The sequence below is a fragment of the Ambystoma mexicanum genome, chromosome 13 (assembly GCF_040938575.1).
Source record: "Ambystoma mexicanum isolate Mex_15411 chromosome 13, UKY_AmexF1_1, whole genome shotgun sequence".
In the NCBI taxonomy this organism is placed as follows: Eukaryota; Metazoa; Chordata; class Amphibia; order Caudata; family Ambystomatidae; genus Ambystoma; species Ambystoma mexicanum.
Genome location: NC_090938.1, coordinates 351,587,172 through 351,615,043, shown reverse-complemented (window position 1 = coordinate 351,615,043; position 27,872 = coordinate 351,587,172).

The window sequence follows — 27,872 nt, the reverse complement described above, 5'->3', positions numbered from 1 at the left end:
TTCGCCAACTCCCAAAAGATCCAGCCATTCCCACATTCAAACTGATAGACAAATGGGAAATGGACCTGGAAGCACCTAATTCCAAACATCTCCTGCCAAGCAGGTGTATGCTCAAAATCTCCATTGGCAACAAGAGCATAGTCCATAATTGTTGGGTCGTGCGAGACGTCACTGCCGCCTTTTACTTAGGCAGTGACATTCTCAATCGCTTTGCCATTAGTTTGGACCTAATAAACTTCAAAGCTTGGTCCCGATTAGCGGATAATCCCATGGGCTTTGACGATCCAGAAAAAGCATTTAGGTCAGCTCAATTGCTACCTTATGCAGTTGAAATTCAGATCAAAGAGGAAGTCACCATCCCTGAAAGGACCCGACAATTCTCCCTGGAAGTGAAAGCTAAAAGAGGACAATATTTGCAAAACCCGGATGCTTACATACATCTAAATGCTTCTCTCCAACAGCAAGGGTTGGGGGTAAACCCAACACCATTAATCAACATAGAACATGACACCATTCTAATAGAGGTGGATAACAGCGACTTAAAGAGTATTACTCTAGCCGCAGGCACCATTATTGGAATGGCGGTTAATGACCGACATTTTTCCATAGATTTAGGTAATGAACTGTTAGGGCCAATCCCCAAGGACTGCTTTGACAGTGACAGTGATGACAATACAACACCAGACAGGATTTTTACCCGGCATGGGGGGAACTTCCTGGTGTACACTTCTTGCCCTTATGGTAAGGAAGATGTGACTTGTGACTTCAGGAGGGATGAGGTGATTTTCCAGGTCCATGAGGGCTGCCTTTCCCACCTGAAGCCTCCGGTCCAAATCAGCACTCTGACCAGGGACTTCTCCACCCAGCTGGAGGAGGCCGCGGAGATAGCCAAACCAGAAGTCTTTCCAGGCTTCAGGCAGGTGGTCGAAGAGAGAGTCAACCTAGCTGATGCCTGTGTGACTCTGGAACAAAAGCAAAAGTTGAAACAAGTTTTCTTGGATTTCCAAGATTTCTTTGCGGTAGACTCATATGACTGTGGTCGCACTGACATCCACACAACAACAATCCCCACGGACCCTGGCATGACTCCTGTGTTTGTGAAGCAATATCGCTTGCCCCTCGCATCAATGGAGTCCCTTACTGAAATAATTAAGAACCTTGAGTCCCGGGGAATAATCCGTCAAGTCCACAGCACCTTCAATAATACGGTGCTGGGAATATTAAAGCCAAACGGCCAGTGGAGACTCTGCGCCGACCTCAGGGAGCTCAACAAACGGGTCCATACTTCCCGATGGCCTCTTCCCTACATTGACCAAGGGCTGGCCCAGATTCAGGGGTCACAGGTATTCACTGCAATAGACCTGACCAATGGATACTGGACTGTGCCTGTCAGCAGGGAGGACCAATACAAACTGGCTTTTACCTTTGGGGGCCAGCAGTACACATGGACCCGGACTCCCTTCGGATACCTCAACTCCGGCAATGAATTCAACATTTTCCTACATAAGGCCATGCCCGACCTGGGTGCGAGGGGTAACCTGGCTTATGTAGATGATGTCCTCATCAAAAGTTCATCTGTGGAGGAACACATAGCGGAGATCCGTTATGTTCTGACCCAGTTGAGGGCCGCCGGAGCAAAACTTTCCTTTCAGAAAGCACAGTGGTGTAGAACCCGTGTTAATTTCTTGGGGCATGAGATTACTCCTCAGGGTCTCTGTCCCCAGGAAAAGAAAGTGGAAGCACTTCAGAAACTAAAAGACCCCACAACTCTGCGGGAACTAAGGAGCCTCCTTGGACTGACTAATTACAGCAGAAAGTTCATTGAGGGCTACGCAGAGATCACCAGACCCCTGATTCATCTCCTGAAGGGGGGGGTCAAGTGGGAATGGGGTCCAGAACAAGCCGAGGCAGTAAAACAACTCAAAAGAAGCCTCTCACAAGCGCCCTGCCTAGCTTACCCTGTCAGAAACAAGGAGTTCTTCCTGGAGACGGGGTTCTCTAATACGTGCTTGACGGCAGTATTATACCAAAATCATGACAAGGTCAATAAAGTAATCTCCTATGCGAGCAAAACTTCATCCTCTGTGGAGGAAAAATTCAACGATTGTGAGAAGGCACTCCTGGCAACGGTGTGGGCATTGAAGAATTACCGCCCGTTTATCCAGGGGGAACACATCATAGTGGAGACTCCACACCAGCCTCTGCAATATCTCCAAAGTGACAGAATCCGGGCCGGAAATGTGAGTAATTACCGAATTACTTCCTGGATTCTGTCAATGCAAGGCTTTCCTGTGGAGGTCAGATATGGCCAAAACAAGAAGAGTCCCCTCGCGCAAGGTCTGGCTGACTTGCATGATTGTGCCAGAGAAAACTGTCTCGAGGACGAAAGTCTAAAAATAAAGGACAACATGGAGGCATACCTTAATTCCCCCCACAAAGTCTTTGAAGAGGACAAGTGTGAGGGAATGCCCACTGTCTATGTGGATGGATGCTCGTACCATGTTGACAACAACGGGGAGAAAGAACTGGTGGCCGGCGTAGGGAATGTATGGGTGAATGAGTCCCCAGAACCCTCCGCTGGATACAAAATTGGTCCCCGAAGTAGTCAGGTGGCAGAATTGATGGCTGTGCATCAGGCCATCCTCACTGCTGTCCAGCATCAACTCCACGAACTGGTCATAATCACAGATTCGGATTATGTACGGAACGGGTTCGTGGAGCACCTGGTTAATTGGAAAACCAGAGGCATGTTGTGTGCTAACAACAAACCCTTGAAACATGGGAAGTTGATCCAAAACATTGATGATCTGGTCACCTCGAATGAGATGACCATCTATTGGAAAAAGATCAAGGGTCATTCCAAAGTAGAGGGACCAGACAAAACTGGAAATGACTTAGCTGATCAGCTGGCCAAAACCGGGGCCATCCAAGGGGATCTAATTGAGATTGAGTCCCTGTTGGGGGAAATCCAGGTCACTGCTATCACTAGGTCCCAGACAAAGGCTCACAACGACCTTTCAATTGCACAATGGAGTAAGGAGACCCCTGATGCTGATTTGATTACCGCTCAGAAGGGGGATCCAATAATTGGTAATTTTTACCAGCACCTTGAAGACCCTGAGAACTTTCCCCTGACGGATACCGATTACATTGGGAAAGAGGTCCTAAGAGTGTTGATGAAATGTCCAAAAATGTTCCGAATCCAAGACGGTTTGCTGGTAAGGAAATCCAAAGCTGGCCACGATCAGTGGGTGGTTTCTACCTCATTCCGAAGCCTGATGTTAAGTCACGCCCATGATGCGGCCACCGCCGGTCATAGGGGGTTTCACACAACATTGGAAATCTTAAGAGAGGTTGCATACTGGCCACACATGGGGCAGGACCTCGACCAATACTTGAAGGGGTGTCTTGTGTGTGCACAATTTCAGCCATCATCCCTCACACACCGTGCGCCACTCCAAAAGCCTGGGATGACACTGCCATGGTCAGATTTACAAATCGACTTTGTAGGCCCCGTGATTCGCTCTGCTAGGGGGAATAAGTACATGTTGACTGTGACATGATTGTTTACCATGCTTGTTCCCAGCCCCAAATTGCAAGGCAGAAACTGCAGCTGCCCTGATGATTAACCACATCTTTTCCCGTTTTGGTCTACCTCAAAGGATTGAGTCAGGCAGGGGTAGCCACTTCACCAGTGAAGTAATGACAAAGATGTGGGAAATACTGGGGGTCAAAAGGAAGTTGCATATTGCTTACAGGCCAGCTTCTTCTGGGGCAGTAGAGAGATATAACCGAACCATTGTGAGCATATTAAAGAAGTTTGTGGCAGATTCTGGGCCAAGTTGGGATATCCGATTACCTCTGGTCCTAATGGCCATCAGATCTACCCCTTCATCTGCAACCAAAATGTCACCATTTGAGTTGATGACTGGGCGCAAGATGGTGCTTCCTCAATATTTGCTCTACAGGACCCAAGAGCAGACACTGGTAAATGCCTCCACAACTCATGAGTATGTGGAGAATTTAGGAAACACTTTCAACATGCTTTTGCTTATGCTCAGCGGAATCTAGAAAGATCGGCTGATAGCATGAAGACCCATTATGACCTGAAAACTTCAAGGAAGGAATATCAGGTGGGGGTACCGGGTCTATCTATACAACTTCCAAAGAAACCAGGCAAAACAGCAGAAATTCTTGCCTACATGGAAGGGACCCTTTGAGATCATCGACAAGATCTCCCCTGTGGCCTACAAGATCCGCATCCCCGAAGGCGGATTGGCAGCGGGGGAAGACAAGTGGGTCCACATAAACCAGTTGAAATGTTGCCATCCCAGGCACACTCTGCAACAACTGGAGGAATCCTCTGGAATCCTAGCGGGTACTGTCTCAGACTAATTCAGTCCAACCATAAAACATACCACATCTAGTCTCTAAAATATTGTGATTTGCATGAAACTGTCTCTTAGTTATACTGTTTTTTTTTTTTCAAAATAAGAATGTAATGTTTCGTTATGATGAAATGCATATGCTGCCCCACTATCTCAACAGTGGTGGAAAAATGTCTATGAATAGGTATTGCCGCTCTTCCTTTGTCGTCCTAGGAGAAAGAAAACCTGGAGACGGGCCAAGGAGGACGATCCGGAGACCGGGAGCAGAGACGCAACGGGCCCGGGGTACCGCCCAATCTTCCCATCAGGACCGGCGAGGAGAACCGATCGATCCGACCGGATGGAGAAAAAGATGCTGAACTGTGCCATCTATTGGAAGAAGATGAGGAAACATCCCAGGTCTTGCGAGTCCCATTAGTGAAACAGAATGGCCATTGCAAGAGGGGGGCTTGTGGGATGTTTTTATCCACGCATCCAAGCCCTACCTCAAAACTGTGCAGTACTGACATGGAAAACATCATGATGGCCAGAGCTTCCCAGAAAATGCACAGGGAAATGCATGAAGAATAGGCTGCCACTCATGGGAATAATGGCACCTAGCCCTGCTGTGCTGACTGAATATAACACAATTCGGCAATGCTCTGCTATGTGGGCATAATGAATCTAGCCGTGCGATTGTACATGGGAATAATGGCATCTCGCCCTGCTGTGCTGACTGGATATAACAGAATTCAGCAGAGCTCTGCTATGTGGGCATAATGAATCTAGCCTGTGGGATGTTTTTATCCACGCATCCAAGCCCTACCTCAAAACTGTGCAGTACTGACATGGAAAACATCATGATGGCCAGAGCTTCCCAGAAAATGCACAGGGAAATGCATGAAGAATAGGCTGCCACTCATTTTTGCCGATGTTATGGGCACAGAAGGACACTGCCTAAAACCACCATTGGACTACCCACACAGTAGTCTGAAACCATTGGGAGTGGCAATGCTGATTGCCAAAAGCAAACCCATAACTGTTGGGAATTCATTTTCTTAAATCCCAAAAAGGGGTGCAGTACCAGTACTCACCACTATCCAAAAGCCGGCATTTTAAAACAACACCAGATTTTACTTTTTGTAGAAAACTGAATAAATGAACCCAAAGCAAGCCAAAGAAAGACTTACTGAGAGGTGGATCCAATGTAAAGTTATATTCTGAAGTGACTTGAAGGTTTATAACAAGACTGGCTGAGCTGTGGATTTCAGCAGTTTAAGTAAATTTGGACTGAAAGACACTAAAAATCTAAATGTTTAAATTCACTGAGTGACCTACTTTTGAGTGTCACATAGGTTTCAATTGCTTAAATGTCATAGTTTTAAACTTAGAATCAGCATTCTAGCTGCATATGTAAAAATGTTTAGTTTTATTTGAATGCAGAAAACTGGGGAACAGAAATGACATGTAGCTAAAAACTGGCTTAAAGAGATTCCAATTCTGCCTGACATCTACCCCCATCAGGAGTGAAATTTGAGTCACAGCTGTGTTCCCAGGCCTATCTGCCTTTTGCTGGCCACACTAAGGATATGCCATCTCTCTGATAATTGAATTAAGGGGAGCCCCCACAGAATACAGGAGCTCTGAACAATGCAACCCACTTCACCCAGGCAGATGGCTTATTGCAGATGTCGTAAATGTAGCTTCCTCCTGGAAGGGAAGGGGAGGGGCACTGCCTGTGAGAGCAAGCTGGCTTGGCAGAACTGGAAAAACCAGAAATTCAACCTTGTGCTGGGGGAAAACCACACCCCTTTGGGGCCAGAACATAACTCTAAAAAGATGGATCATTCATAGAGCAGACATGTGAAAATTTTATAAATGATACCATAATTCTTGTGATTTTTCTGCCCACATTTTAAGAGGTTTTTAGAACCGGTGGTATGTTCAGGGGGGTTTTAGCGGAAAAGAGGATATTACTCAAAATGTATGCATGTTAAAAATCTGACACTTCATCAACTAATGTCCATACTCCTTGCGCACATGTGTGTAAATTTGGGGTAATGTCTGATATTGCGAAACCAGTTAAAAAGTGAAATATGTGCCATTTTTGAACCCAAGCCCCCAGGAAGAGCAGATTTGGACAAGGGTATATCTCCTGTGATATGTGATGTGTGTATGTCATTTTAAACAAATATGTACCTCTGCAAATATGTATTTGGTTCAAATATAGATTGTGTGCAATTTGACAGGGGAGTGTCCTCTCTGCAGGCTGTAAAATGACATCACTCTGACACAACTTAGCTCCCCCAATCAGGGGAGAAATGAAAGCTTGGCCAATGATAAGTGGAGAGGGGTAGAGCCTAGTGATGCTGCACACACACCCATTTTAAAAACACATAAAAGCAGACAGACAGGACAGATAGGGACCTTCAAATCCATTTGCAGCTGGAAGCTCTGCCGGGAAAATCCATACTTCACCTCCATCAATCTCTAGAGAAAGCTGTGCAAAAAGATCCAGACTTTAAATCCATCAATCTCCAGAATCCAGAGAGGCTAGAGAGAGAGCTGACCCAGATCACTGTGAAGTGCAGAGACCAGAGTCCAGTCTAAAACCTGACCAGATCCGTGGCGAGGCCCATTTAATTCAAGAATATAGTGTGAGTACCTAGCAAACTGTGCAGAACCAATCTCTTAGTTAAAATAATATAATTCAATCTATTTAATTTAAGTAGAACTGCCTCCTAACTGTCACCTGTCATTTGCAAAGCTGTCACCTGTCATTTTCTAGTTGCAAGCTGCACTTGTCTTTTTGAACTTTAAAATACTGAATATAACACAATTCGGCAATGCTCTGCTATGAGGGCATAATGAATCTAGCCGTGCAATTGTACATGGGAATAATGGCATCTCGCCCTGCTGTGCTGACTGGATATAACAGAATTCAGCAGAGCTCTGCTATGTGGGCATAATCAATTTAGCCGCACGATTGTACCTGGGAATAATGGCATATAGCACTGCTGTGCTGACTGGATATAGCAGAATTCGGCAATGCTCTGCTATGTGGGCATAATTGATCTAGCTGTACAATTGTACATGTGAATAATGGCATCTAGCGCTGATGTGCTGACTGGATATAACAGAATTCGGCATGCTGTGCGAGGTGGTCATAATGAATGTAGCCGTACGAATGTACATGGGAATAATTACATCTAGCACTGCTGTGCTTACTGGATATAGTAGAATTCGGCAATGCTCTGCTAGGTGGGCATAAGGAATCTAGCTGTACTATTATACCTGGGAATAATGGCATCTAGCCCTGCTGTGCTGACTGGATAGAACAGAATTCGGCAATGCTCTGCTATGTGGGCATAATGAATCTAGCCGTACAATTGTACATGGGAATGATGGCATCTAGCACTGCTGTGCTGACTGAATAGAAACAGAATTTAGCAATGCTCTGCTATGTGGGCATAATGAATATAGCCGTGCGATTGTACATGGGAATAATGGCATCTAGCCCTGATGTGCTGACTGGATATAACAGAATTCGGCATGCTGTGCGAGGTGGTCGTAATTAATCTAGCCGTACGATTTTACCTGGGAATAATGGCATCTAGCACTGCTGTGCTGACTGGATATAGCAGAATTCGGCAATGCTCTGCTAGGTGGGCATAAAGAATCTAGCCGTACGATTGTACCTGGGAATAATGGCATCTAGCCCTGCTGTGCTGTCTGGATATAACAGAATTCGGCATGCTGTGCGAGGTGGTCATAATGAATCTAGCCATACGATTGTACCTGGGAATAATGGCATCAGCACTGCTGTACTGACTAGATATAGCAGAATTTGGCGATGCTCTGCTAGGTGGGCATAATGAATCTAGCTGTATGATTGTACCTGGGAATAATGGCATCTAGCCCTGCTGTGCTCACTGCATATAGCAGAATTTGGCATGCTGTGCGAGGTGGTCATAATGAATCTAGCCGTACCATTGTACATGGGAATAATGGCATCTAGCACTGCTGTGCTGACTGACTATAGCAGAATTCGGCAATGCTCTGCTATGCGGGCATAATGAATCTAGCCGTACGATTGTAACTGGGAATAATGGCATCTAGCCCTGCTGTGCTGACTGGATATAACAGAATTCGGCAGAGCTCTGCTATGTGGGCATAATGAATCTAGCCGTACGATTGTAACTGGGAATAATGGCATCTAGCCCTGCTGTGCTGACTGGATATAACAGAATTCGGCAATGCTCTGCTATGTGGGCATAATGAATCTAGCCATACGATACTACATGGGAATAATGGCATCCAGCCCTGCTGTGCTGACTGAATAGAACAGAATTCGGCAATGCTCTTCTATGTGGGCATAATGAATCTAGCTGTATGATTGTACCTGGGAATAATGGCATCTAGCCCTGCTGTGCTCACTGCATATAGCAGAATTCGGCATGCTGTTCGAGGTGGTCATAATGAATCTAGCCGTACGATTATACATGGGAATAATGGCATCTAGCAATGCTGTGCTGACTGAATATAGCAGAATTTGGCAATGCTCTGCTAGGTGAGCATAATGAATCTAGCCGTACAATTGTACCTGGGAATAATGGCATCTAGCCCTGCTGTGCTGACTGGATATAACAGAATTCGCCAATGCTCTGCTATGTGGGCATGATGAATCTAGCAATACGATTGCACGTGGGAATAATGGCATCTAGCCCTGCTGTGCTGACTGAATATAACAGAATTCGGCAATGCTCTGCTATGTGGGCATAATGAATCTAGCCATATGATTGTAACTGGGAATAATGGCATCTAGCCCTGCTGTGCTGACTGGATATAACAGAATTCGGCAGAGCTCTGCTATGTGGGCATAATGAATCTAGCCGTACGATTGTAACTGGGAATAATGGCATCTAGCCCTGATGTGCTGACTGGATATAACAGAATTCGGCAGAGCTCTGCTATGTAGGCATAATTAATCTAGCCGTACAATTGTACATGTGAATAATAGCATATAGCCCTGCTGTGCAGACTGGATGTAACAGAATTCGGCATGCTGTGCAAGGGGGTCATAATGAATCTAGCCGTACGATTGTACATGGGAAAAATGGCATCTAGCCCTGCTGTGCTGACTGGATATAACAGAATGTGGGACTGCTGTGAATCTAGCCGTACGATTGTACCTGGGAATGATGGCATCTAGCTCTGCTGTGCTGACTGAATATAACACAATTCGGCAATGCTCTGCTATGTGGGCATAATGAATATAGCCATGCGATTGTACATGGGAATAATGGCATCTTGCTCTGCTGTGCTAAATAGATATAACAGAATTCGGCAGAGCTCTGCTATGTGGGCATAATGAAACTAGCCGTACGATTGTACCTGGGAATAATGGCATATAGCACTGCTGTGCTGACTGGATATAGCAGAATTCGGCAATACTCTGCTATATGGGCATAATTGATCTAGCCGTACAATTGTACATGTGAATAATGGCATCTAGCGCTGCTGTGCTGACTGGATATAACAGAATTCGGCATGCTGTGCGAGGTGGTCATAATGAATCGAGCCGTACGATTGTACATGGGAATAATTACATCTAGCACTGCTCTGCTGACTGGATATAGCAGAATTTGGCAATGCTCTGCTAGGTGGGCATAATGAATCTAGCCATACGATTATACCTGGGAATAATGGCATCTAGCCCTGCTGTGCTGACTGGATATAACAGAATTTGGCAATGCTCTGCTATGTGGGCATAATGAATCTAGCCGTACGATTGTACATGGGAATAATGGCATCTAGCCCTGCTGTGCTGACTGCATATAGCAGAATTCGGAATGCTGTGCGAGGTGGTCATAATTGATCTAGCCGTACGATTTTATCTGGGAATAATGGCATCTAGCACTGCTGTGCTGACTGGATATAGCAGAATTCGGCAATGCTCTGCTATGTGGGCATAATGAATATAGCCGTACGATTGTACATGGGAATAATGGCATCTAGCCCTGCTGTGCTCACTGGATATAACAGAAGTCGGCATGCTGTGTGAGGTGGTCATAATTAATCTAGTCGTACGATTGTAAATGGGAATAATTGCATCTAGCCCTGCTGTGCTGACTGCATATAGCAGAATTTGGCATGCTGTGCGAGGGGGTCATAATTAATCTAGCCATACGATTTTACCTGGGTATAATGGCATCAAACACTACTGTGCTGACTGGATATATCAGAAGTTGGCAATGCTCTGCTAGATGGACATAATGAATCTAGCAGTACGATTGTAAATGGGAATAATTGCATCTAGCACTGCTGTGCTGACTGGATATAGCAGAATTTGGAAATGCTCTGCTAGGTGGGCATAAAGAATCTAGCCATACGATTGTACATGGGAATAATGGCATCTAGCCGTGTTGTGCTGACTGGATATAACAGAATTCGGCATGCTGTGTGAGGTGGTCATAATTAATCTACCCGTACGATTGTACATGGGAATAATGGCATCTAGCACTGCTGTGCTGACTGGATATAGCAGAATTTGGCAATACTCTGCTAGGTGGGCATAATGAATCTAGCCGTACGATTGTACCTGGGAATAATGGCATCTAGCCCTGCTGTGCTGACTGGATATAACAGAATTCGGCAATGCTCTGCTATGTGGGCATAATGAATCTAGCCATACGATACTACATGGGAATAATGGCATCCAGCCCTGCTGTGCTGACTAAATAGAACAGAATTCGGCAATGCTCTTCTATGTGGGCATAATGAATCTAGCTGTATGATTGTACCTGGGAATAATGGCATCTAGCCCTGCTGTGCTCACTGCATATAGCAGAATTTGGCATGCTGTGCGAGGTGGTCATAATGAATCTAGCCGTACCATTGTACATGGGAATAATGGCATCTAGCACTGCTGTGCTGACTGGATATAGCAGAAATTGGCATGCTGTGCGAGGTGGTCATAATGAATGTAGCCGAACGATTGTACATGGGAATAATGGCATCTAGCACTGCTGTGCTGACTGAATATAGCAGAATTTGGCAATGCTCTTCTATGTGGGCATGATGAATCTAGCAATACGATTGCACGTGGGAATAATGGCATCTAGCCCTGCTGTGCTGACTGAATATAACAGAATTCGGCAATGCTCTGCTATGTGGGCATAATGAATCTAGCCGTATGATTGTAACTGGGAATAATGGCATCTAGCCCTGCTGTGCTGACTGGATATAACAGAATTCGGCAGAGCTCTGCTATGTGGCCATAATGAATCTAGCTGTACGATTGTAACTGGGAATAATGGCATCTAGCCCTGCTGTGCTGACTGGATATAACAGAATTCGGCATGCTGTGCAAGGGGGTCATAATGAATCTAGCCGTACGATTGTACTTGGGAAAAATGGCATCTAGCCCTGCTGTGCTGACTGGATATAACAGAATGTGGGACTGCTGTGCTAGTTGGTCATAATTAATCTAGCCGTACGATTGTACCTGGGAATAATGGCATCTAGCTCTGCTGTGCTGACTGAATATAACACAATTCGGCAAAGCTCTGCTATGTGGGCATAATTAATCTAGCCATGCGATTGTACATGGGAATAATGGCATCTCGCCCTGCTGTGCTGAATGGATATAACAGAATTCGGCAGAGCTCTGCTACGTGGGCATAATGAAACTAGCCGTACGATTGTACCTGGGAATAATGGCATATAGCACTGCTGTGCTGACTGGATATAGCAGAATTTGGCAATACTCTGCTATATGGGCATAATTGATCTAGCCGTACAATTGTACATGTGAATAATGGCATCTAGCGCTGCTGTGCTGACTGGATATAACAGAATTCGGCATGCTGTGCGAGGTGGTCATAATGAATCGAGCCGTACGATTGTACATGGGAATAATTACATCTAGCACTGCTGTGCTGACTGGATATAGTAGAATTTGGCAATGCTCTGTTAGGTGGGCATAATGAATCTAGCCATACGATTATACCTGGGAATAATGGCATCTAGCCCTGCTGTGCTGACTGGATATAACAGAATTCGGCAATGCTCTGCTATGTGGGCATAATGAATCTAGCCGTACGATTGTACATGGGAATAATGGCATCTAGCCCTGCTGTGCTGACTGCATTTAGCAGAATTCGGCATGCTGTGCGAGGTGGTCATAATTGATCTAGCCGTACGATTTTATCTGGGAATAATGGCATCTAGCACTGCTGTGCTGACTGGCTATAGCAGAATTCGGCAATGCTCTGCTATGTGGGCATAATGAATATAGCCGTACGATTGTACATGGGAATAATGGCATCTAGCCCTGCTGTGCTCACTGGATATAACAGAAGTCGGCATGCTGTCTGAGGTGGTCATAATTAATCTAGTCGTACGATTATAAATGGGAATAATTGCATCTAGCCCTGCTGTGCTGACTGCATATAGCAGAATTCGGCATGCTGTGCGAGGGGGTCATAATTAATCTAGCCATACGATTATACCTGGGTATAATGGCATCAAACACTACTGTGCTGACTGGATATAGCAGAAGTTGGCAATGCTCTGCTAGATGGACATAATGAATCTAGCTGTACGATTGTAAATGGGAATAATGGCATCTAGCACTGCTGTGCTGACTGGATATAGCAGAATTTGGAAATGCTCTACTAGGTGGGCATAAAGAATCTAGCCGTACGATTGTACATGGGAATAATGGCATCTAGCCGTGCTGTGCTGACTGGATATAACAGAATTCGGCATGCTGTGTGAGGTGGTCATAATGAATCTAGCCGTACGATTGTACCTGGGAATAATGGCATCTAGCCCTGCTGTGCTGACTGGATATAACAGAATTCGGCAATGCTCTGCTATGTGGGCATAATGAATCTAGCCATACGATACTACATGGGAATAATGGCATCCAGCCCTGCTGTGCTGACTGAATAGAACAGAATTCGGCAATGCTCTTCTATGTGGGCATAATGAATCTAGCTGTATGATTGTACCTGGGAATAATGGCATCTAGCCCTGCTGTGCTCACTGCATATAGCAGAATTTGGCATGCTGTGCGAGGTGGTCATAATGAATCTAGCCGTACCATTGTACATGGGAATAATGGCATCTAGCACTGCTGTGCTGACTGGATATAGCAGAAATTGGCATGCTGTGCGAGGTGGTCATAATGAATGTAGCCGAACGATTGTACATGGGAATAATGGCATCTAGCACTGCTGTGCTGACTGAATATAGCAGAATTTGGCAATGCTCTTCTATGTGGGCATGATGAATCTAGCAATACGATTGCACGTGGGAATAATGGCATCTAGCCCTGCTGTGCTGACTGAATATAACAGAATTCGGCAATGCTCTGCTACGTGGGCATAATGAATCTAGCCGTATGATTGTAACTGGGAATAATGGCATCTAGCCCTGCTGTGCTGACTGGATATAACAGAATTCGGCAGAGCTCTGCTATGTGGCCATAATGAATCTAGCTGTACGATTGTAACTGGGAATAATGGCATCTAGCCCTGCTGTGCTGACTGGATATAACAGAATTCGGCATGCTGTGCAAGGGGGTCATAATGAATCTAGCCGTACGATTGTACTTGGGAAAAATGGCATCTAGCCCTGCTGTGCTGACTGGATATAACAGAATGTGGGACTGCTGTGCTAGTTGGTCATAATTAATCTAGCCGTACGATTGTACCTGGGAATAATGGCATCTAGCTCTGCTGTGCTGACTGAATATAACACAATTCGGCAAAGCTCTGCTATGTGGGCATAATTAATCTAGCCATGCGATTGTACATGGGAATAATGGCATCTCGCCCTGCTGTGCTGAATGGATATAACAGAATTCGGCAGAGCTCTGCTACGTGGGCATAATGAAACTAGCCGTACGATTGTACCTGGGAATAATGGCATATAGCACTGCTGTGCTGACTGGATATAGCAGAATTTGGCAATACTCTGCTATATGGGCATAATTGATCTAGCCGTACAATTGTACATGTGAATAATGGCATCTAGCGCTGCTGTGCTGACTGGATATAACAGAATTCGGCATGCTGTGCGAGGTGGTCATAATGAATCGAGCCGTACGATTGTACATGGGAATAATTACATCTAGCACTGCTGTGCTGACTGGATATAGTAGAATTTGGCAATGCTCTGTTAGGTGGGCATAATGAATCTAGCCATACGATTATACCTGGGAATAATGGCATCTAGCCCTGCTGTGCTGACTGGATATAACAGAATTCGGCAATGCTCTGCTATGTGGGCATAATGAATCTAGCCGTACGATTGTACATGGGAATAATGGCATCTAGCCCTGCTGTGCTGACTGCATTTAGCAGAATTCGGCATGCTGTGCGAGGTGGTCATAATTGATCTAGCCGTACGATTTTATCTGGGAATAATGGCATCTAGCACTGCTGTGCTGACTGGCTATAGCAGAATTCGGCAATGCTCTGCTATGTGGGCATAATGAATATAGCCGTACGATTGTACATGGGAATAATGGCATCTAGCCCTGCTGTGCTCACTGGATATAACAGAAGTCGGCATGCTGTCTGAGGTGGTCATAATTAATCTAGTCGTACGATTATAAATGGGAATAATTGCATCTAGCCCTGCTGTGCTGACTGCATATAGCAGAATTCGGCATGCTGTGCGAGGGGGTCATAATTAATCTAGCCATACGATTATACCTGGGTATAATGGCATCAAACACTACTGTGCTGACTGGATATAGCAGAAGTTGGCAATGCTCTGCTAGATGGACATAATGAATCTAGCTGTACGATTGTAAATGGGAATAATGGCATCTAGCACTGCTGTGCTGACTGGATATAGCAGAATTTGGAAATGCTCTACTAGGTGGGCATAAAGAATCTAGCCGTACGATTGTACATGGGAATAATGGCATCTAGCCGTGCTGTGCTGACTGGATATAACAGAATTCGGCATGCTGTGTGAGGTGGTCATAATTAATCTAGCCGTACGATTGTACATGGGAATAATGGCATCTAGCACTGCTGTGCTGACTGGATATAGCAGAATTTGGCAATACTCTGCTAGGTGGGCATAATGAATCTAGCCGTATGATTGTACCTGGGAATAATGGCATCTAGCCCTGCTGTGCTGACTGGATATAACAGAATTCGGCAATGCTCTGCTATGTGGGCATAATGAATCTAGCCATACGATACTACATAGGAATAATGGCATCCAGCCCTGCTGTGCTGACTGAATAGAACAGAATTCAGCAATGCTCTTCTATGTGGGCATAATGAATATAGCTGTATGATTGTACATGGGAATAATGGCATCTAGCCCTGCTGTGCTGACTAGGTATAGAAGAATTTGGCAATGCTCTGCTAGTTGGGCATAATGAATCTAGCTGTACGATTGTACCTGGGAATAATGGCACCTAGCTCTGCTGTGCTGACTGGATATAACAGAATTTGGCAGAGCTTTGCTTTTTGGGCATAAAGAATCTAGCCGTACAATTGTACATGGGAATAATGGCATCTAGCACTGCTGTGCTGACTGGATATAGCAGAATTCGGCAATGCTCTGTTAGGTGGGCATAATGAATCTAGCCGTACGATTGTACCTGGGAATAATGGCATCTAGCCCTGCTGTGCTGAATGGATATAACAGAATTTGGCAATGCTCTGCTATGTGGGCATAATTAATCTAGCCGTACGATAGTACATGGGAATAATGGCATCTTGCCCTGCTGTGCTGACTGGATATAACAGAATTTGCCAATGCTATGCTATGTGGGCATAATGAATCTAGCCGTACGATTGTACATGGGAATAATGGAATCTAGCCCTGCTGTGCAGACTGAATAGAACAGAATTAGGCAATGCTCTGCTATGTGAGCATAATTAATGTAGCCGTACGATTGTTCATGGGAATAATGGCATCTAGCCCTGCTGTGCCCACTGGATATAACAGAATTCGGCATGCTGTGCGAGGTGGTCATAATGAATCTAGCTGTACGAGTGTATATGGGAATGATGGCATCTAGCCCTGCTGTGCTGACTGGATATAACAGAATTTGGCAATGCTGTGCAAGCTGGTCATAATGAATCTAGCCGTACGATTGTAAATGGCAATAATGGCATCAAGCCCTGATGTGTTGACTGCATATAGCAGAATTTGGCATGCTGTGCGAGTGGGTCATAATTAATCTAGCCGTATGATTGTACCTGGGAATAATGGTATCTAGCACTGTTGTGCTGACAAGATATAGCAGAATTCGGCAATGCTCTGCTATGTGGGCATAATGAATGTAGCCGTACTATTGTAAATGGGAATAATGGCATCTAGCACTGCTGTGCTGATTGGATATAGCAGAATTCGGCAATGCTCTGCTAGGTGGGCATAAAGAATCTAGCCATACGATTGTACATGGAATAATGGCATCTAGCCCTGCTGTGCTGACTGGAAATAACAGAAATCAGCATGCTGTGCGAGGTGGTCATAATGAATCTAGCCGTATGATTGTACATGAGAATAATGGCATCTAGCACTGTTGTGCTGACTGGATATAGCAGAATTCGGCAATGCTCTGCTAGGTGAGCATAATGAATCTAGCTGTACGATTGTACCTGGAAATAAAGGCATCTAGCCCTGCTATGCTGACTGGATATAACAGAATTCGGCAATGCTCTGCTATGTGGGCATATTGAATCTAGCCGTACGATAGTACATGGGAATAATGGCATCTAGCCCTGCTGTGCTGACTGAATAGAACGAAATTCGGCAATGCTCTTCTTTGTGGGCATAATGAATATAGCCGTACGATTGTACATAGAATAATGGCATCTAGCTCTGCTGTGCTGACTGGGTATAGAGGAATTCAGCAATGCTCTACTAGTTGGGCATAATGAATCTAGCTGTACGATTGTACCTGGGAATAATGGCATCTAGCCCTGCTGCACTGACTGGATATAACAGAATTCGGCAGAGCTTTGCTTTGTGGGGATAAAGAATCTAGCCGTATGATTATACATGGGAATAATGACATCTAGCCCTACAATTGTACCTGGGAATAATGGCATCTAGCACTGCTGTGCTGACTGGATATAGCAGAATTCGGCAATGCTCTGCTAGGTGGGCATAATGAATCTAGCCGTACGATTGTACATGGGAATAATGGAATCTAGCCCTGCTGTGCAGACTGAATAGAACAGAATTCGGCAATGCTCTGCTATGTGAGCATAATTAATATAGCCGTACGATTGTTCATGGGAATAATGGCATCTAGCCCTGCTGTGCTCACTGGATATAACAGAATTCGGCATGCTGTGCGAGGTGGTCATAATGAATCTAGCTGTACGATTGTATATGGGGATAATGGCATCTAGCCCTTCTGTGCTGACTGGATATAACAGAATTCGTCAATGCTTTGCAAGGTGGTCATAATGAATCTAGCCGTACGATTGTAAATGGCAATAATGGCATCAAGCCCTGATGTGTTGACTGCATATTGCAGAATTTGGCATGCTGTGCGAGGGGGTCATAATTAATCTAGCCGTATGATTGTACCTGGGAATAATGGTATCTAGCACTGTTGTGCTGACAAGATATAGCAGAATTCGGCAATGCTCTGCTATGTGGGCATAATGAATGTAGCCGTACTATTGTAAATGGGAATAATGGCATCTAGCACTGCTGTGCTGATTGAATATAGCAGAATTCGGCAATGCTCTGCTAGGTGGGCATAAAGAATCTAGCCATACGATTGTACATGGGAATAATGGCATCTAGCCCTGCTGTGCTTACTGGAAATAACAGAAATCAGCATGCTGTGCGAGGTGGTCATAATGAATCTAGCCGTATGATTGTACATGGGAATAACGGCATCTAGCACTGTTGTGCTGACTGGATATAGCAGAATTCGGCAATGCTCTGCTAGGTGAGCATAATGAATCTAGCCGTACGATTGTACCTGGGAATAAAGGCATCTAGCCCTGCTATGCTGACTGGATATAACAGAATTCGGCAATGCTCTGCTATGTGGGCATAATTAATCTAGCCGTACGATAGTACATGGGAATAATGGCATCTAGCCCTGCTGTGCTGACTGAATAGAACGGAATTCGGCAATGCTCTTCTTTGTGGGCATAATGAATATAGCCGTACGATTGTACATAGAATAATGGCATCTAGCTCTGCTGTGCTGACTGGGTATAGAAGAATTCAGCAATGCTCTACTAGTTGGGCATAATGAATCTAGCTGTACGATTGTACCTGGGAAATGGCATCTAGCCCTGCTGCGCTGACTGGATATAACAGAATTCGGCAGAGCTTTGCTTTGTGGGCATAAAGAATCTAGCCGTACGATTATACATGGGAATAATGGCATCTAGCCCTGCTGTGCTCACTGGATATAACAGAATTCGGCATGCTGTGCGAGGTGGTCATAATGAATCTAGCTATACGATTGTATATGGGAATAATGGCATCTAGCCCTTCTGTGCTGACTGGATATAACAGAATTCGGCAATGCTTTGCAAGGTGGTCATAATGAATCTAGCCGTACGATTGTAAATGGCAATAATGGCATCAAGCCCTGATGTGTTGACTGCATATAGCAGAATTTGGCATGCTGTGCGAGGGGGTCATAATTAATCTAGCCGTATGATTGTACCTGGGAATAATGGTATCTAGCACTGTTGTGCTGACAAGATATAGCAGAATTCGGCAATGCTCTGCTATGTGGGCATAATGAATGTAGCCGTACTATTGTAAATGGGAATAATGGCATCTAGCACTGCTGTGCTGATTGAATATAGCAGAATTCGGCAATGCTCTGCTAGGTGGGCATAAAGAATCTAGCCATACGATTGTACATGGGAATAATGGCATCTAGCCCTGCTGTGCTTACTGGAAATAACAGAAATCAGCATGCTGTGCGAGGTGGTCATAATGAATCTAGCCGTATGATTGTACATGGGAATAACGGCATCTAGCACTGTTGTGCTGACTGGATATAGCAGAATTCGGCAATGCTCTGCTAGGTGAGCATAATGAATCTAGCCGTACGATTGTACCTGGGAATAAAGGCATCTAGCCCTGCTATGCTGACTGGATATAACAGAATTCGGCAATGCTCTGCTATGTGGGCATAATTAATCTAGCCGTACGATAGTACATGGGAATAATGGCATCTAGCCCTGCTGTGCTGACTGAATAGAACGGAATTCGGCAATGCTCTTCTTTGTGGGCATAATGAATATAGCCGTACGATTGTAAATAGAATAATGGCATCTAGCTCTGCTGTGCTGACTGGGTATAGAAGAATTCAGCAATGCTCTACTAGTTGGGCATAATGAATCTAGCTGTACGATTGTACCTGGGAAATGGCATCTAGCCCTGCTGCGCTGACTGGATATAACAGAATTCGGCAGAGCTTTGCTTTGTGGGCATAAAGAATCTAGCCGTACGATTATACATGGGAATAATGACATCTAGCCCTACAATTGTACATGGGAATAATGGCATCTAGCACTGCTGTGCTGACTGGATATAGCAGAATTCGGCAATGCTCTGCTAGGTGGGCATAATGAATCTAGCCGTACGAGTGTACCTGGAAATAATGGCATCTAGCCCTGCTGTGCTGACTGGATATAACAGAATTCGGCAATGCTCTGCTATGTGGGCATAATTAATCGAGCCATACGATTGTACATGGGAATAATGGAATCTAGCTCTGCTGTGGTAACTGAATAGAACAGAATTCGGCAATGCTCTGCTATGTGGGCATAATGCATATAGCCGTACGATTGTACATGGGAATAATGGCATCTAGCCCTGCTGTGCTGACTGTATCGAACAGAATTCTGCAATGCTCTGCTATGTGGGCATAATGAATCTAGCCGTACGATTGGAAATGGGAATAATGGCATCTAGCACTGCTATGCTGATTGGATATAGCAGAATCCGGCAATGCTCTGCTAGGTGGGAATAAAGAATCTAGCCGTACGATTGTACATGGGAATAATGTCACCTAGCCCTGCTGTGCTGACTGGATATAAAAGAATTCGGCATGCTGTGTGAGGTGGTCATAATGAATCTAGCCGTACGATTATACATGAGAATAATGGAATCTAGCACTGCTGTGCTGACTGGATATAGCAGAATTCAGCAATGCTCTGCTTGGTGGGGATAATGAATCTAGCCGTACGATTGTACCTGGGAATAATGGCATCTAGCCCTGCTGTGCTGACTGGATATAACAGAATTCGGCAATGCTCTGCTATGTGGGCATAATGAATCTAGCCATACGATTGTACATGGGAATAATGGCATCTAGCCCTGCTGTGCTGACTGGGTATAGAAGAATTCGGCAATGCTCTGCTAATTGGGCATAATGAATCTAGCTGTACGATTGTACCTGGGAATAATGGCATCTAGCCCTGCTGTGCTGACTGGATATAACAGAATTCGGCAGAGCTTTGCTTTGTGGGCATAAAGAATCTAGCCATACGATTGTACATGGGAATAATCCATCTAGCCCTGCTGTGCTGACTGGATATAACAGAATTCGGCATGCTGTTCGAGGTGGTCATAATGAATCTAGCCGTATGATTGAACATTTGTATTTGTATTTGTTTCATTTATAAAGTGCAGCCAGGCCCAGGGGCATATGGGCGTGTAGGTTTAGATCTGGTTACAGAAACCTGGGTTACAGTTACATTAGTATGCAGGAGGCAAAGGTTTCAAGGTTACGGTTACAGATACATACAGACATTAGTGTTACAGGTACATACATACAAGTTGTCATTTTCATGTGGTAGGCAATGGAGGGTGCAAATAATAATGTAGCATATAATATAATATATTATTTACATACATACATTAGGCAGGCAACAAGATTAGGATCTAGGAAGTTAGGCTGTCATTGTGTCAAGGTCATGAAGCCAGCGCTTAGTGTTACGTTCGAATAGGTTGAATGAGGGTTCTGACCTGAGGAGAGCGGGAGTGTGTTCCATAGCTTTGAGGCTTGTACAGGGAAGCGAGCTCCTCCCGAGTTATGGAGTTTAAATCTCGGTATGGTCATGGTGTTATCTTGAGCTGCTCTAAGAGGTCTTAATGATGTGTGTGGGGTAAGTTGGTTGGTGAGGTAGGATGGTGCAAGGTTGGCCCTGGCTTTGTGTGTAAGGGCAAGAGTTTTGAGGGATATTCTGTGCTCTACTGGGAGCCAATGGAGATTACGTATGGTCTCAGGGATGTGCGACTTCTTAGGGATGTTGAGGGCTGCCCTGATGGCATTATTTTGAATTACTTGTAGTTTGTTAATATTTTTGTGGCTAGTGCCTAAATAGAGGGCACTACAATAGTCTACTTTGGACAAAACTAACGTTCTAGCAAGTGTAATGCAGTTAGGTGTGGAGATGAACGGCCTACATGCGGTGATAAGTTTACAGGTGTAGGCGGCTGATAATGCTACTGCATTAGTTTGTTTGGAGAAGGATAAGGTGGCATCCAGGTAGATACCAAGGGTTTTAGTGTTGTTTGAGACGGATATAGTGTTACCAACTATAGTGAAAGATTTAAAAGCAGTATTTAGTTTTTTTTAGTTTGGCGTGAGTACCAAGGATAAGCAGCTCTGTTTTTTCATCATTGAGACAAAGTCCGTGATGAGCCATCCATGTTTGTATTACTGCGTATATTTCATTAAGGGTTATGCTGTCTGTTGCATAGTCCCCAGATATGGGAATGAGTATCTGGGTGTCGTCCGCATAATTAGTATACGTGACACCCAGATAGTCAAGGATATCGAAGAGGGGCTTCGTAAATACATTATAGAGCGTTGGAGACACACAGGAGCCTGTCAGTACACCACAAGGTACCGGTGAAGGTTCAGCAGAATCCGTGGGAGAGAAGACCCTCATAGTTCTGTTTGCAAAGAAGTAGCTGATCCAAGCAGTGGCTGCGTCAGAGAAGTGTGCTGCAGATTTCAGATGGTGGCAGAGCGTTTGGTGGTTGACCAAATCAAAAGCTGCTGACAGATCAAGCAGTAAGAGGAGTGCAAGTTTACCATTGTCTTTTAAGATTTGGATCTGAGTAGTGAGGTCTATTAAGGCAGTTTCCGTGCCATGTCTGGGTGGGAAGCTGGATTGCCTTAGTCCCAAAAGATTGTTCGATTCTAGATAAGCCTGTATTTGCAGGTAGGCTGCTCTATCTAGTATTTTTAGTAAAAAGGGTACAGTTGTTATCGGTCTATAGTTAGACGGGTTGGCAGGGTCAACAGTTGGTTTTTTAAGTAGTGGAATGACCCAGGCGTCTTTTAAATTATCAGGCACTACTCCCGTTTTGAAGGAGGCATTGATAAGGTTAGTAATGAATGGTGCCAGGTCATGTGCTGCTGCTTTGATGATCGGGGCAGGGCAGGCGTCGCCTTGGCTGTTTGACGGTTTAAGTTTCCTAATGATGTTTTCTACTTCCCAAACTGAAACGGGTGAGAAGCTGAATGGCTTACAAGTTGACTCAAAGGTGGGTGACTTGTTGGGGAGTTGTTTGTAATCGGGGTCAGAGAGTAACAAGCATTTTTTCGCATTGATTTTCGATTGTTCTCGAGCTATTTTATCTAATAGTGCCTTCTGGATGTTGCTGCACCATAGTGCATCTGTGACACATTTGTCAATAGGGGCAATAGGGGATTCTAATTCTTTTAGGATCTTGAACCGTTCTTTTGTGTTGGATTCTGCTTGCGTAATCCTTTTGTTGTAGGTGTCTTTTTTAGCGAGTAAAATGGCTTCTTTGTAGCTAGAGGATGCTAGGGTTAGCTCATTCTTGTTAGTAGCTGTAGGGCATTTTTTCCAGTGTGCTTCTGCAGTTCTTTTAGTTTTGCGTAATTCTCTTAGATGCGGTGTGAACCATGTATTTAAGTGGCGTTGTGGTTTAGATTTCCGCAATTTTAGTGGTGCGATGGTATTCAGCGCTTTAAGAATTGCCTGATTATAAATGTCCACTAAGACTGTAGGGTCAGAGGTGGCAGTGTTGTTGAGAAGGGGGAGTAATAGTGGAAGGAGTTTATCCGGTGTGATGTCTTTCTTGTTTCTCGTGCGAGTGGCAGGAGCGATGATAGGAGCCGGGTGAGGTGTATTGGCTTTGATGGAAAAGGTTATTTTATGATGATCCGACCAGATACAAGGATCATTAGATAGGAGATCAATAGAGCAGTTAATATTAGTGAGCCAGTCCAATGTTCTTCCTTTGATATGTGTAGGCTCGTGAATAATGTGGGTGTGACCTAAGTCAGATAGGGTGTTGGCTAGATCACGGGCGTTAGTATTCTTAGGGTCGTTAAAACCAAGATTAAAATCACCGAGTAGGATAGTTTGTGAGTTAGGTTTAGTGTCCGTGGATATAAGGGATACAATATCCTCTATGAATGTGGAAGTAGGTCCTGGTGGTCGGTAGATAAGGTGCACTGTTGCTGTATGGTTAGGTGATAATGGATGTTTGGTGGACAAGGATTCAGCAGAGAGGATTTGGCCGTCCTGAATGACTCTAATGTCAAAGGTGTTTCTGAAGATGAGGGCGAGTCCGCCTCCCTTCGCCTGATTGGTGTTTCTATCACGTCTGATGATAGCATAGTCATTAGGTATAGCAAGGGCCAGAGATGGAGCAGAGGCTGCATTTAGCCAGGTTTCCGTGACCGCGAGGAGATCGAGCTTTTCATGGGTTATGAAATCAGCGATGTCCAGAGCATGGGCGGGGAGGGACCTAGCATTCACCAAGGCTGCTTTGATGAATGTGTCTTTTGCAGGTTTTTTTTGTGGAGGTAGGGGTAGGTTATGCAAGGAGATGGGGTCTAGGCTGCTATTTGAATCAGTGGCCAGATTAGCTAGGTTGTTATTTCTACACTAGTGTTTTTAGCTCTTGTGGGCATGTGGTTGGGGGGTTTTAGTACCCAATCGGGTCCTAATCTCGAATTTCTAGTTAAAATGCTAGGGTGGTGAGAGCAAGGTGAGGTAGGAGCGAGATTGTTTGTGATGTTTTTCCAAGATAAGGATGAGCTATTATATAGCTTCAAGTATGGGCGCTGTTTTAGTGGGGTAGTTCTGGAATTAAGTCTAAGGTTTCTATTAGTAATAGTACAAGGTTGATTAGGAGATGGTCTGGTAGCAAAGTGGCGTATCCAGAGTGCCGGATCATCCAGGTATGGGTTTGCAGAGGCCATAGTACTAATCCACAGGGTGTGGGTAGTAGCTATTTAAGTGTGCTGGTATATGTGTATTGATTAGTATGTAGGAGGGGCTGACAAGTCCAATGTCTAGTGTAAGTGTACAATAGGTGGAGGAGAGTAGTTAAGCACCAATACATAGTGGAGGTAAGCGATGCCGGTGGGCAGTGATTAGGAACTCAGTGTATGTGGTACTATTGGAACTTGAAGATAAAATGCAGTGTCTACAGCTATATTCAATGAAGTTTGTCTAGGTTGCCGCAGCAAAGAAAGCCACAGCTTTAGTGCCCCAGTTAATCAGTTAATAAGGCAGTTAGCAAATGCCAATGGTAGCACATAGGTTCTAGGTGTGGGCCGATTTGACTAAATGCTATGGCTAAATGAAATGTCTAACATCAAGTGGTAACAATTAGCTAAAACACAAGGCGGTACATGGGTTCAATGTAGCATCACGTGGTACAGGTCAAGGCGAATTAGCAAGATAGAGTGGCTCACATTAAATTGTCTAACGCAATGAGAGACACCCGATTAGTTGTAAGTAATGGGTAGCATCCGGTGAAAAACATTGATTAAGTAAGCACAGGACAACACATGGGTTCATGTTAGATGTAGGTTGACTAGAGTCAAGGTGACAGCAAGATGAGGCAATTGGCTAAGGTGGAGGGCAACACATAGAACATTAGGCCATGGTCAGAACAGGTAATCGATGATGGCTGAGCCTCGTTAACTATTAACTTGCCCGTTTAGAGGGCAATCATGTTGAGTGTATAGGACACAGTACTGGGCAGTAAGTGCTCTGGTCAACAACACGAATCAGATTGGGCTAGTTAGGCATAGTGCAATTTAGCAAGTTGGCCGACAGTAGGCAGGCATAGGTAGGTCATCAATTAAACAGAAATAATCCATACCAAGTAGGTCACTAAGAGACAGATAGCCTTAAACAGTCCAGACAGACTCAAGCAGTTCAGGGACAGATATGCACAAATAGCATCAAATCAATGGCCTAAATGGCATAGTTAGCATACAAGTTAAGGTAAGTTATAGGTGCATAATGCATGCATATGTATCTCAATTGTAGCAAAGGCACTTGCAACGTAGTAGGGAGAAAATAGGCAATGTTAACATGCGATCGAGCGGATGCACTGTCGCCAGGCTAGATAACACGGTAATGGCAGATGCAGGTAACAAACCCTGGTACATACATTAGAAGGGCACATTTAAACATAAGGATAGGCGTAGTCGCCGTACGTGACAGGAGGTTAAGGCGAGTTTAACTAGGCACATATCTGGTCTGTATTCACAGTGTACAGAGATTGTTATGTAGTGTAAACACAGTTCAGGCGCCGTAATCCGGTGAGCGTTGGAAAGTTAATGAGGCATATGGAATTCAGCAATCGGACGCACGCACAGCGGATCCGGTGGGCGGGGGATACCGACGTTTATAAATAGGGAATAAAGGCACTGGCCACGTTATGCGGGCATGATACTTAGTGTATCGGGTAATGCTTTTGCAGTGGCGGATGCTGGAGGGTCTGGCTGTACGCACGTTGAATCACAGTTACAGGTTGAAGTGCGGCAATAGTGTAGTGCGAGCAAATCTCACCTTGGTTAGGAAGAGGGATGGCGCGCGTGTGGAAAGAAGCACTCGAGCACGTCCAGCTCGGTCAGGCTCAGTCAGGAGGAGCCTTTGTTGGTTGCCTTCGTGGGGGGCCGGCTTACGCCTGCCGGTGCCTCTCACTGGACTAAGAAGCCACGGACAGCCAATAGGGGAAAACAGGAACACCAGATGGTTACAGGCAAGCCACAGAAGCAGCGGCGGCCATCTTGGAATGGCGAAAACCTTGTGGTTTTTGCAGAGTCAAATCTAGGTGAGGTGAGATTCATATTCTAACCCCAGTATCCTAGGGTGCTGGGAAAAGGCAGGGAGGTATTAGAAAGATGTCAGCCTCATAGCAAATGGGGATTGTCAATTTCGAGTGAATGTGGAAGTTTAAGTCAGATGCAGAGATAAGCCTCCTGGCTTACCTTGAAAAACAACCAAAGGAAAAGGTTGCATAAAGCTGCTCCAGCAGCGGAAAGAAGAGGGAGCTCCTGCTCGGACCTCTGAAGGTGCAATGGGCGTCAGGCTCAGTCAGGAGGAGACTTTGCTAGATGCCATTATTTATTTATTTATTTATTTATTTATTAAATTTATATAGCGCGCAGGCAGCCCAGGGGCATTGTGGCACTGTTACTTGCAAGGAAGACTTAGTTACAATGTGTGTAGGTTGTGCCTTGGGTTACAGTGAGGCAGTGACCTGTGATCAGATATACCACATAATACATCATACAATACAATTATGAGGGCTAGGCCATGTAATTGTTAGATGAACAGGGTCGTTTTCAGGGTTTTCCGAAAGGCGGTCAGTGAGGGTTCAGAGCGCAGGGAGCTAGGGAGGGTGTTCCAGTGTACGGCAGCGAGGTACAGGAAACTGGAGCCCCCTGCTCTGGTCCTTTTTACCCTGGGTACTGAGAGCATGCTGGCATAGGGTGATCTAGTGGGTCTTGTGGAGGAGACCAGGTGGATCCTCTGGGAAAGGTACATTGGGGCGGCAAGATGGACACATTTGTGGGTGATGCTTAGAGCCTTGAATAGGATCCTCTCCTTTATGGGGAGCCAGTGGGACGCTTTTCTGGCAGCGGTGATGTGCTCTCTCTTGGCAATGCCTTGTGCAGCGCATAGGGCACTGTTCTGTATTACTTGGAGCTTCTCAAGATTTTTGTTGGAGGTCCCAAGGAAAAGAATATTATGGGAATAATGGCATCTAGTACTGCTGTGCTGACTGGATATAACACAATTCGGCAATGCTCTGCTATGTGGGCATAATGAATATAGCCGTACGATTGTACATGGGAATAATGGCATCTAGCCCTGCTGTGCTGACTGGATATAACAAAATTCGGCAGAGCTTTGCTTTGTGGGCATAAAGAATCTAGCCATACGATTGTACATGGGAAAATTCCATCTAGCCCTGCTGTGCTGAATGGATATAACAGAATTCGGCATGCTGTGCGAGGTGGTCATAATGAATCTAGTCGTACGATTGTACATGGGAATAATGGCATCTAGCACTGCTGTGCTGACTGGAAATAACATAATTCGGCAATGCTCTGCTATGTGAGCATAATGGATCTAGCCGTATGATTGTACCTCGGAATAATGGCATCTAGCCCTGCTGTGCTGACTGAATAGAACAGAATTTGGCAATGCTCTGCTATGTGGGCATAATGAATCT